Here is a 12,027-nt window from a genome sequence, read left to right on the forward strand (position 1 = left end):
GATAAAAAAAATGTGGCATATATACACAATGGAATATTACTCAGCAATAAAAGAGAATAAAATCATGGCAGTTGCAGCTAAATGGATGGAGTTGGAGAAGATAATGCTAAGGAAGTTAGCCAATCCCAAAAAGACAAATGCTGAATGTTTTCTCTTATATAAGAGACCGACTTATATGAGACTGTCTCATAGTGGGTTAGGAAGCGGGAGCATGGGGGAGCATTAGATAGGGCAGAGGGGTGGGAGGGGAAGAGAGGGGGCAAGGGGTTAGCAATGATGGTGGAATGTGATGGACATCATTATCCAAAGTACATGTATGAAGACATGAATTGGTGTGAATATACATTATATACAAACAGATATGAAAAATTGTAGCCTATATGTGTAATAAGAATTGTAATGCATTCTGCTGTCATGTATTTAAAAAATAAAATCAATTAAAAAAAAAAAAGACCTACATGTGGGCCTGGGGTTGTGGCTCAGTGGTAGAGCACTTGCCTAGCATATGTGAGGCCCTGGGTTTGATCCACAGCATCACATAATAAATAGATAGATAGATAGATAGATAGATAGATAGATAGATAGATAAAACAAAGGTATTGTGTCCAACTACAACTAAAAAATAAATATTAAAAAAAGTTATGGGCTGGGGATGTGGCTCAAGCGGTAGCGCGCTCGCCTGGCATGCGTGCGGCCCGGGTTCGATCCTCAGCACCACATACAAACAAAGATGTTGTGTCCGCCAAATACTAAAAAAATAATAAATATTAAAAAATTCTCTCTCTCTCTTAAAAAAAAAAAAAAAAGTGTTTTTTTTTTTTTTAAACCCTACATGTCCAACACATCTGAAAAACTTAATGATAAGTAAGGTAAGTCAATCCCAAAAAAACCAAAATGCTGACATTTTTCTCTGATATAAGGATGCTGATTCATAATGGGGTTCGGTGGGGAGGAGCATGGGAGGAATAGATGAACTCCAAATAGGGCAAAGGGGAGGGAGGGAGAGGAAGGAAGGGGGCATGGGGTAGGAAAGATGGTGGAATGAGATAGACATCATTACCCTAAGTACATGTATGAAGACACCAATGGTGTGACTCTACTTTGTGTTCAACAAGAGATATGAGAAATTGTGCTCTATATGTGTAATATGAATTGTAATGCATTCTGCTATCATATGTAACAAATTAGAATAAATAAAGAAAAATAAAATATATAATCAGTGGGGCATGGTGGTGCATGCCTGTAGTCCCAACTACTAAGGAGGATCACTTGAGCCCACAAATTCAAGGGCAGCCTGGGCAACATAGTGAGATCCGATGTCAGGAAAAAATAAAGTGTAATCAACAAAAAAACTGTTTAAGTTCTGTGTGTGTGTGTGTGTGTGTGTGTGAACTGGAGTACTCAAATTCTGCTGCATAGCCAGGTGCGGTGGCACAGGCCTGTAATTCCAAAGACTTGAAAGGCTGAGACAGGAGGATCACAAGTTTGAGGCCAGCATGGATCACTTAGAGAGACCCTTGAAAAATTAGCAATTTTTATTTATTAATTTTTTATTTTCTTAATTTTTAAATTTTCTTTATTGTCTTAAATTTTCTTAAAATAAAAATTAAAAAGGACTGAGAATGTAGCTTAGTGGTAAAGCACCCAAAGGTATGATTCCCCAGCACAAAACAACAACAAAAACCTCTAGGGTACATTTTATACAGATGGCACATCCCAATTTGCAACAGCCACGTGTGGCTAGTAGCTTCGGTATTGGACAAGGTGGAGGGAGAATGTCTCAGGCAAAGGCAGTAACAAATGCAAAGGAGCAGAGGCAGAAATGACAAGAACAATTTTTGTGTGGTTGAGGAGAGGCAGTGGGGACAGAAAGGAATGAGGAGTAGGTGGGTGGCAGAGTAGAAGATGAGGCTGGCTAGAGAAGAGCGTAAGGGTGAGATCCTGGGAGGCTTTGGATGCAGCAATTGGGAAACGACTCTGTGCAAGGGACCCGTTGTGTTCATGACATAGAATGCTGTGCAGATGTTGATTATCGTTATAGTGTTTCTAATTATGGGGGAGACAGTGTGGGGCCCTAGATCCCTCTTCTGCTGCATGCTCCACAGGGAAACCAACTCTCTTTCCAATTTCACATTTGCTGACCAGAAACCAGAAGGCAAAGCAGGCCTGAACCAGAAAGTACCGCAAGTTTTTTTTTCTTTCTTTCTTCTTCTTCCTCTTCCTCCTCCTCCTCTTCTTCTTCTTTTTCTGAGACAGGTCTTGCTGTGTTGCCTGCTGGTTTGTATTTAAGCAGGGAAAGATTTGAGCATGCTTGAATAAATAATTTTAAAGATGTAACAGAAGAGACTGGGGACGTAGCTCAGAGCTAAAGTTCTTGCCTAGTTTGCACAAGGCCCTGGGTTCCATTCCAGTGCCACGGGGGGGGGGGGGGGGGGGGGAAGGAAGGGAGGGAGGGGGAAAAAGTAATAGAGGAAGAGGCTGGAAAGACTGGATGACTGGTGGTGTGAGGTTCCTGAAGAGAGGCCCGGGGCTGGCTGGAGAGTGGAGGAAGAAGGCCACTGCCCACTGATGTGAGCAGCTTGAGGACTTGGCTGTGGAAGTCTCTGCTACTTTGTTCCAGCCTTCCACAGTTGCTGGATTCACAGGTCTGTGCTGTCTCAGGCTTTCAGCCTGCTCTTTACTTTGTTAGTCAACCTCACTCAGGCTCCCCAGACCAGAGATGATCCTGGCAGGGATGGCTGCCCAACATCCATCAGTTCTCCAACCACACAGAGCTCTGGGCCAGCTAGGAATTGCTGCTTAGAGACTGCTTCTCAGTTAACTCTTCTCTTTGTCCCAATTCCTGGATGCTGAGTCATTCTCCCATCTTCTGCATCAGCCTCCTGATTCTGACATAGAAAATTCAACACATATATATGCATTGACCCCTTCCTGTTTAGGCTCAGTGCTGCATGTTATGCACATTTTGGTATATGCAATACTTAGAACCCCTCAAGGTTAGTACAGTCATCATCCTATTTTCCAGATGAGGAAAGTCGATATTTGGGGAGTGCCATAATCTATTTAACTATTTCCTCTTTGACATTTTGGTTATATCAGTCTCTCTGTTAGCAGTTTCACTTCCTACCTGAAGCCAATTGTGATCCAAAGATATTAAATGGAAAATTCCAGAAATAAACAACTCATTAAGTTTTAATGTATTAGTACATTGTTATGAATAGTGTGAAAAAATATTGCACTGCCTGACTCCATCCTACACAGGGTGTCAATCATCCCTTTGTCCAATGTATTCATGCTCTACATAGGACCTGCCCTCTAGTCACTTAGTAACCATCTTAGGCATCAGGTTGACTGTGGTGTAGCTCATGTTCAAGTAACCTTTATTTTCACTTTATAATGGACCCAAAGTATAACAGGGATGACGCTGGCAATTTGGATATGCCAAGGAGCAGCCATAAAGTGTTTCTTTTGAATTAATAGGAAAAGAAAAAAGATCAAATGCTGAGGTTGCTAAGATTTGGAGTGCAATGAGACAATTTGAGAAAGATCACATTCATATAACTTTTATTATAATGTAGTTGTAATTGTTCTATTGTATTACTAATTATTGTTGATATCTACTATACCTAATTCATAAATTAAACTTTATTATTGGAATGAATGAATAGGAGAAAACATAATATACATAGAATTCAGTACTATCCATAATTTCAGGCATCTACTGGGGGTCTTGGGACTTGTACTCCATAGATAAGGGAATACTGCAGCATTTCCAATTTATTAGATCTAAACAAAGCTGGAATAAATCTTCTACATGCATTTTTTCCCCTTAAAAATTTGAACCCAGAGCCATGCACATGCAAGGCAAGAACTGAACTACAGGGATGGGATTGTGGCTCAGAGGGAGAGCACTTGCCTAGCATGCATGAGGCACTGGGTTTGATCCTCAGCCCCACATAAAAATAAAATATTGTGTCCACCTATAACTAAAAAATAAATATTAAAAAAGGGCATCCTCAGCCCTTTTTTAATATTAATTTTTAGTTGTAGTTGGACACAATACCTTTATTTTATTTATTTTTATGGTGCTGAGAATCAAACCCAGGGCCTTGCACATGCTAGGAGGGTGCTCTACACAGAGCCACAACCGCAGCCTGAGCCCTTTTTATTTTATTTTGAGTCAGGGTCTTTCTGAGTTTTCCAGGCTGGCTTCAAACTTGTGTTCCTCCTTCCTCAGTTTCCCATGTCACTGGGATTACAGGTGTGCACCACCATATACCACTGCATCCAGAAATTTATAAGGTTTTTGGTAGCCACAGGTAGAATATTACGGTTTTTGGCTTAGGAAAACTCAGGATGAAAATAGATATATGCCCAGGCACAGTGGTGCATGCCTATAATCCCAGCAGCTGGGAGGCTGAGGCAGGAGGATTGAGAGTTCAAAGCCAGCCTCAGCAAAATCGAGGCACTAAGCAATTCAGTGAGACCCTGTCTCTAAATAAAATACAAAATAGGGCTGGGGATGTGGCTCAGTGGTCGAGTGCCCCTGAGTTCAATCCCTGGTACCAAAAGACAAACAAACAAACAAAAACAGATATATTTTATTTTCTACACAGACTTTTACTGCTTTTTGTTTTGTTTTGTTTTGTTTTTGTGTGTAGTTTTAGATGGACAGAATGCCTTTATTTATTTTATTTTATTTTTTGGGTACTGGGGACTGAATTCAGGTGCACTTGGCCACTGAGCCACATCCCTAGTCCTATTTTGTATTTTATTTAAAGACAGGGCCTCAATGAGTTGCTTAGTGACTCTATTTTGCTGAGGCTGGCTTTGAACTTTTGATCCTCCTGCCTCAGCCTCCCTAGCTGCTGTGATAACAGGTGTGTGCCACCGTGCCCAGCAGAATGCCTTTATTTTATTTGTTTATTTTATTGTTCAATCCTCATAACCCAGTGCCTCACACATGCTAGGCAAGCTCTCTGCACAGAGCTACAGCCCCAGCCCTCTTTTTTTTTTTAATTTTAAAAGCTCAACTTTATCGTGCAATGTAATGACATGCATCCCTGTTAAGGGACTGGTTAGATGAGTTTTCAGAGTAGTGTTTGTCCATGTAGCCACTATCACAATTGAAACAAAACATATTCATCACTCCTGAAGCTTTGTTCAGATTAATGAACTTATTTTTATCTTTGTATTTTGAAATAATCACAAATTTACAGGAAATTACAAAGATGGTACAGAGAGAGCCCACATACCTTCACCCTTCACCCAGCTTCATCCAATGGTAACATCTTATATAATTATGGGACAATATCAAAAGCAGCAAATTTACCCACGACAATGTGAACAAATAATTCTATGTCTTTATCACCTGGAGATTCTTGTAACCACCACTGCCATCAAGATACATCACCACTAAGATCTCCCTCCTTCAACCTCTTTATAGCCAGGCTCCTCTCCCCGGCCAGCCCTTGGCAACCACTACTAGTCTATTTCTCATCTTTATAATTTTGTCATTTAGAGAAAGTCATGTAAACAGAATTATACTGTAAATGCCCCTTTGAGGTGGCTCTTTTCACTCAGCCCTTGAGAGCGAACTAAGCTCTTGCTGCATCTTCTGTTCCTTTGATTGGCTGAGAAGGATCCCAGGGTGTATTTGTTTCCTAGAACTGACATAACAAATTGCCACAAACTTGGCGGCCTAAAACAACAGATGTTTATTCTCTTGTACTTTTGGAGGTCAGAAGTCTGAAATCAAGAGGTCAGCAGGGCCTCCCTCCCTCCTAAGACTCTGGGGGAGAATGCTTCCGCCTCTTCCAGCTCCTGTTGGCTTCAGCTCTTTTTTTTTTTTTTTTTTTATTGGTTATTCAAAACATTACAAAGATTTCAGAATCACATCGGTTACACATCCACATTTTTACATAATACCATAATAGTAACTGTTGTATTCTGCTACCTTTCCTATCCTCTACTATCCCCCCTCTCCTCCCCTCCCATCTTCCCTCTCTACCCCATCTACTGTAATTCATTTCTCTCCTTATTTTTTTCCCATTCCCCTCACAAACTCTTATATGTAATTTTGTATAACAATGAGGGTCTCCTTCCATTTCCAAGCAATTTCCCTTTTCTCTCCCTTTCCCTCCCACTTCATGACTCTGCTTAATGTTAATCTTTTCCTCCTGCTCTTCCTCCCTGCTCTGTTCTTGGTTGCTCTCATTATATCAAAGAAGACATTTGGCATTTGTTTTTTAGGGATAGGCTAGCTTCACTTAGCATAATCTGCTCTAGTGCCATCCATTTCCCTGCAAATTCCATGATTTTGTCATTTCTTAGTGCTGCGTAGTACTCCATTGTGTATAAATGCCACATTTTTTTTATCCATTCATCTATTGAGGGGCATCGGGGTTGGTTCCACAGTCTAGCTATTGTGAATTGTGCTGCTATGAACATCGATGTGGCAGTATCCCTGTAGTACGCTCTTTTGAGGTCTTCAGGGAATAGTCCGAGAAGGGCAATAGCTGGGTCAAATGGTGGTTCCATTCCCAGCTTTCCCAGGAATCTCCATACTGCTTTCCATATTGGCCTCACCATTTTGCAGTCCCACCAGCAATGTATAAGAGTACCCTTTTCCCCACATCCTCGCCAGCACTTGTTATTGTTCGACTTCATAATGGCTGCCAATCTTACTGGAGTGAGATGGTATCTTAGGGTGGTTTTGATTTGCGTTTCTCTGACTGCTAGAGATGGTGAGCATTTTTTCATGTACTTGTTGATTGATTGTATGTCCTCCTCTGAGAAGTGTCTGTTCAGGTCTTTGGCCCATTTGTTGATTGGGTTATTTGTTTTCTTATTGTTTAATTTTTTGAGTTCTTTGTATACTCTGGATATTAGGGCTCTATCTGAAGTGTGAGGAGTAAAAATTTGTTCCCATGATGTAGGCTCCCTATTTACCTCTCTTATTGTTTCTCTTGCTGAGAAAAAACTTTTTAGTTTAAGTAAGTCCCATTTGTTGATTCTTGTTTTTAACTCTTGTGCTATGGGTGTCCTATTAAGGAATTTGGAGCCCGACCCCACAATATGTAGATCGGAGCCAACCTTTTCATCTATCAGACGCATAGTCTCTGATTTGATATCAAGGTCCTTGATCCATTTTGAGTTAACTTTTGTGCATGGCGAGAGGAGGGGATTCAGTTTCATTTTATTGCATATGGATTTCCAGTTTTCCCAGCACCATTTGTTGAAGATGCTATCCTTCCTCCATTGCATGCTTTTAGCCCCTTTATCGAATATAAGATAGTTGTAATTTTGTGGATTGGTTTCTGTGTCCTCTATTCTATACCATTGGTCCACCCGCCTGTTTTGGTACCAGTACCATGCTGTTTTTGTTACTATTGCTTTGTAGTACAGTTTGAAATCTGGTATCGCTACACCTCCTGATTCACACTTCCTGCTTAGAATTGCTTTTGCTATTCTAGGTCTTTTATTTTTCCATATGAATTTCATGATTGCTTTATCTATTTCTACAAGAAATGCCGTTGGGATTTTGATTGGCATTGCATTGAACCTATAGAGAACTTTTGGTAATATTGCCATTTTGATGATGTTAGTTCTGCCTATCCATGAACAGGGTATATTTTTCCATCTTCTGAGATCTTCTTCTATTTCTCTCTTTAGGGTTCTGTAGTTTTCATTGTATAAATCTTTCACCTCTTTTGTTAGGTTGATTCCCAAGTATTTTATTTTTTTTGAGGATATTGTGAATGGGGTAGATGTCCTCATTTCCAGTTCAGAAGATTTGTCGCTGATATACAGGAATGCCTTTGATTTATGCGTGTTGATTTTATATCCAGCCACTTTGCTGAATTCATTTATTAGCTCTAGTAGTTTCTTTGTAGACCCTTTTGTGTCTTCTAGGTATAGGATCATATCATCCGCAAATAGTGATAATTTAAGTTCTTCTTTTCCTATTTTTATGCCTTTAATTTCTTTCGTCTGTCTAATTGCTCTGGCCAGTGTTTCGAGAACTATATTGAATAGAAGTGGTGAGAGAGGGCATCCCTGTCTTGTTCCAGAGGCTTCAGCTCTTCTTTAGCTTGTAGCCACATAATGCTTTTTTAATTTTTATTTATTTATTTATTTGCAGTACTAGGGATTGAAGATCAAACTCAAGGCTTTGCTATGCTAGGCAAGTACTCTATTGCTGAACTACATCCACAGCATTTTTTTTGGGGGGGATACTGGGAACTGAACCCAGGAGTGCTCAGTCACTGAGCCACATCCCCAGCCCTTTTTTTATATTTCATTTTGAGATAGTCTCACTAAGTTGTTTAGGGCCTTGTTAAATTGCTCAGGCTGGCTTTGAACTCATGATCCTTCTGCCTCAGCCTCCAGAGCTGCTGGGATTTAGGCATGCACCACCGCAGCTGGGGTTCCTTTTCTTTTCTTTTCTTTCTTTTTTTTTTTTTTTTGAGGGTTGCCCAGGTTGGCCTCAAACAATCCTCTTGCTTCAGCCTCCAAGTTGTTCAAATTATAGGTGTGTGCCACCATATCTGGCAAACCTATGTTTCCTGTTGAGCTAATTTTTGTATAAAGCATGAAGTTTAGACTGGTTGCATGTTTTTTTTTTTTTTTTTTAATAATTTTCAATAGCATTTAAGAATATTCTCTGGGTTAAAGGTCTCTGTATTAATCTGTTTTCCAGAGAAAAAGAACCAGTAGAGGGGGAAGGTGTAGATCATTGGTTAAGCAAGTGCTTCAGTGCTTTGCATGCAAGAGACCCTTGGTTTGACCCCCAGAACCAAAAACTACAGCACCAAAAGAGCTTTCCAATAGCTGAAGGAAACAAATACAACATGGGCATCAGGGTAGGGAGAGAAGACAGGGCTGACAAGTCTGAACTCTGCAGGGCAAGGAGAGGCTGGAGAGTCCGGAAGAGTTAATGTTATGGCCTGAGTTCAGAGGCTGTCTGGAGGCAGAATTTTATCTTCCTCAGAATCTATCTTCCTGTTGAGTAAGATAGGTGGGAGAGGATACCTTTGCCTTGTGCTAAGTCTTCAAGCCAAAGCATTCCTCATTCAGTCTTTCATTAGTAAATCTGTTAGCTGCAGGGCTTGTTTTTGTAGACACTTTCAAACAAGTTAAGAAAGTTCTCCTCTATTTCTAGTTTTTATCATAAACAGGTATGCAATTTTTATGGAGTGCTTGTTATACATAAATGGATTTTCCTTTAGCTGGCTGACAGGGTAGATTACATTGATTTTTGAGTATTGAATCAGCCTTTCATTCCTGGAATAACACCCATCTGGTCATGGAGTATGATTTCTTTTTATATATTGCTGCATTCTATTAGCTAATGTTTTAAGGAATTCTTTAAAGAAATTTTGCATTAATATTCATATCAAAGGATATTGTCCTATAATAATTTTTTTATCTATTATGGTTGTCTAGTTTTGGCATCAGGTTCATATGGGCCTCATAAAATGAGTTAGGAAATGTTTTCTTACTTCTATTTTCTGTAAGATAATTGTTGAATTGGTATAATTTTTCTTTAAATGTTTGATAAACATTCTCCACTGAAACACATGGGGAAGATTTCTTTTGAGGGATGTTTTAAATTACAAGTTTAATTTCTTTAATAGATATTGGGCTATTCAAATTATCTACTTCATATTGGATGAGTTATAGCAATTTTTATTTTTAAGTAACTGATCCACTTTATCTAAATTCTCAAGTGTATATTTATAACATTATTTGCAGAATTTCTTTGTTATCCTTTTGAAACCTGCAGTCTATAGTGATAACATTTGTTTTATTCCTAATATTTAGAATTTAATATTCTAAATTAAATATTAAATATTAATATTCTAATATTTTAATTAATATTCTAAAATTTTAATATTCTAATATTAAAATTTTCTGTCAGTCTTGCTGTTTGTCAATTTAGTTAATCTTTTCAAATAATTAATTTTTTGTTTCATTGGTAGTCTTTATTATTTTTCTGTTTTCTATTATATGGATTTCTACTCTTTATTATTTCCTTCCTTTTGCTTGTTTTGGATTTATTTCGTTCTTTTCTAATTTCTTAAAATAAGAGCTTAGATTATTGATTTGAGATTTTCCTGTTTTTCTTGTTTATTTATTTGGTTTTTGGTACTGGGGACTGAACCCTGGGGCATTTTACCACTAAGCTACATTCCCACCCCCACCTCCCCTTTTTAATTTTTTTTTAAACTGTTTTTAGTTGTAGGTGAACACAATATCTTTTTTTTTTTTTTTTAATATGTGGTGCTGAGGCTTGAACCCAGTACATCATACATGTCAGGTAAGCACTCTACTGCTGAGCCACAACTCCAACCTTAGCCCCCAGTCCTTTTAATTTTTCTTTTGAATCAGGTTCTCCGTAAGTTGCTGAGACTGATCTTGAACTTGCCATCCTTCTGCCTCTGTCTCCCAAGTCACTGGGATTACAGGCATTTATCACCTGACGTGGTGAGATTTCCCCTCTTTTCTAATGTAAGCATTTAGTGCTATAAACTCCCCTCTCAGCACTGATGATTTAGCTGTCTCATGAATTTTGATATGTTGTATTTTCATTTTTTTGGTTTATTTATCTTTTGTTTCCCCTGAGAATTCCTTTTTGAGCTATAGATTATTTTTAAATGTATTATTTAGTTTCCAAGTATTTGGAGATTTTCCTGGAATCTGTCTTTGTGTTATTTATTTCCAGTTTGAGTCCATTGTGGTCATATTCTCTGCATGATTTAGATTCTTATAAATTTGTTGAGCTTTGTTTTACAACCCAGGCTGTAGCTGATCTTGGTATATGTTCCAGGGGTGTCTTAAAAGAATGTGTATTTTGCTCTTGTTGGATGAAGCATTGTATAAAATGTTGATTACATCTTGTTGGTTAATGGTGGTGTTGAGTTCTATATTCTTGTCAGCTGTCTAGTGGTTTCATCAATTTCTGAGCGCGTTGAAGTTGAGCTATAATTGTGCATTTGTGCATTTCTCCTTCAGTTCTATAAACCTTCAATTCACATATTTTGCACCTCTATATTGCTTGGTGTATACATATTTAAATTTGTTGTTCTTTTTTTTATACCCCACCCCCCTGCCCCCTGCACCAGTATTGGGATGTTTTGCATTTCTATGACTTTTACCTGTGTCCGAAGGGTTACATAAACTTTTGGGGATTTTTTTTTTTTTTTTTTTTTGGTACCGGAGATTGAACTCAGGGGCACGGGACCACTGAACCACATCCCCAGCCTTCTTTTGTATTTTATTTAGAGACAGGGTCTCACTGAGTTGCTTAGCGTCTTGCCATTGCTGAGGCTGCCTTTGAACTCGTGATCCTCCTGCCTCAGCCTCCTGAGCCGCTGGGATTACAGGTGTGTGCCAATGCACCAGCTAAACTTTTGTTTTTGAATTGCATTCTTTAAAAAATATTTTTTTAGTGGTGGATGGCCACAATACCTTTATTTTGTTTACTTAATTTTTTTTTTAATGTGGTGCTAGGGATCAAACCCAATACCCCATGCATGCTAGGTAAGTGCTGTACCACTGAGCCACATCCCCAGATCTTGAATTGCATTTTGATTATCTACAGTACTTGAGTGTATCCCCTTAGATCTTTCTCAGTAGCTACATCATACATACATATCTGCAGTTACTGGCATTGATATTTTATCAGTTCCAATGAAGTATAGAAACCTTACTTCCATGTCCCTTTGCTCTTCCATTTATAATGTAATTGAATTCAGTCTTTTTTTTTCTACATATATTGGCAGCCATTAGAAAGTGTTATGATTTTTTTGTTTCAATTGTCAATCTTACTTTAGAATACTCAAACTGTGAGTATTCTCAGTTGTTTTTTTCCCTACCGGATGTTCCAAGATTCCTTTTGTTACCACTTCCTGTCTAGAGAACTGTCTTTAGGAACTGCTGTAGGATTATATCTGCTGTGACGAATTCCCTTAGTTTCCCCCTTCTAAGACAGTCTTGATTTGCCCCTCAATCCTCCAGGAATGA

Source organism: Callospermophilus lateralis, chromosome 7 (assembly GCF_048772815.1).
Source record: "Callospermophilus lateralis isolate mCalLat2 chromosome 7, mCalLat2.hap1, whole genome shotgun sequence".
In the NCBI taxonomy this organism is placed as follows: Eukaryota; Metazoa; Chordata; class Mammalia; order Rodentia; family Sciuridae; genus Callospermophilus; species Callospermophilus lateralis.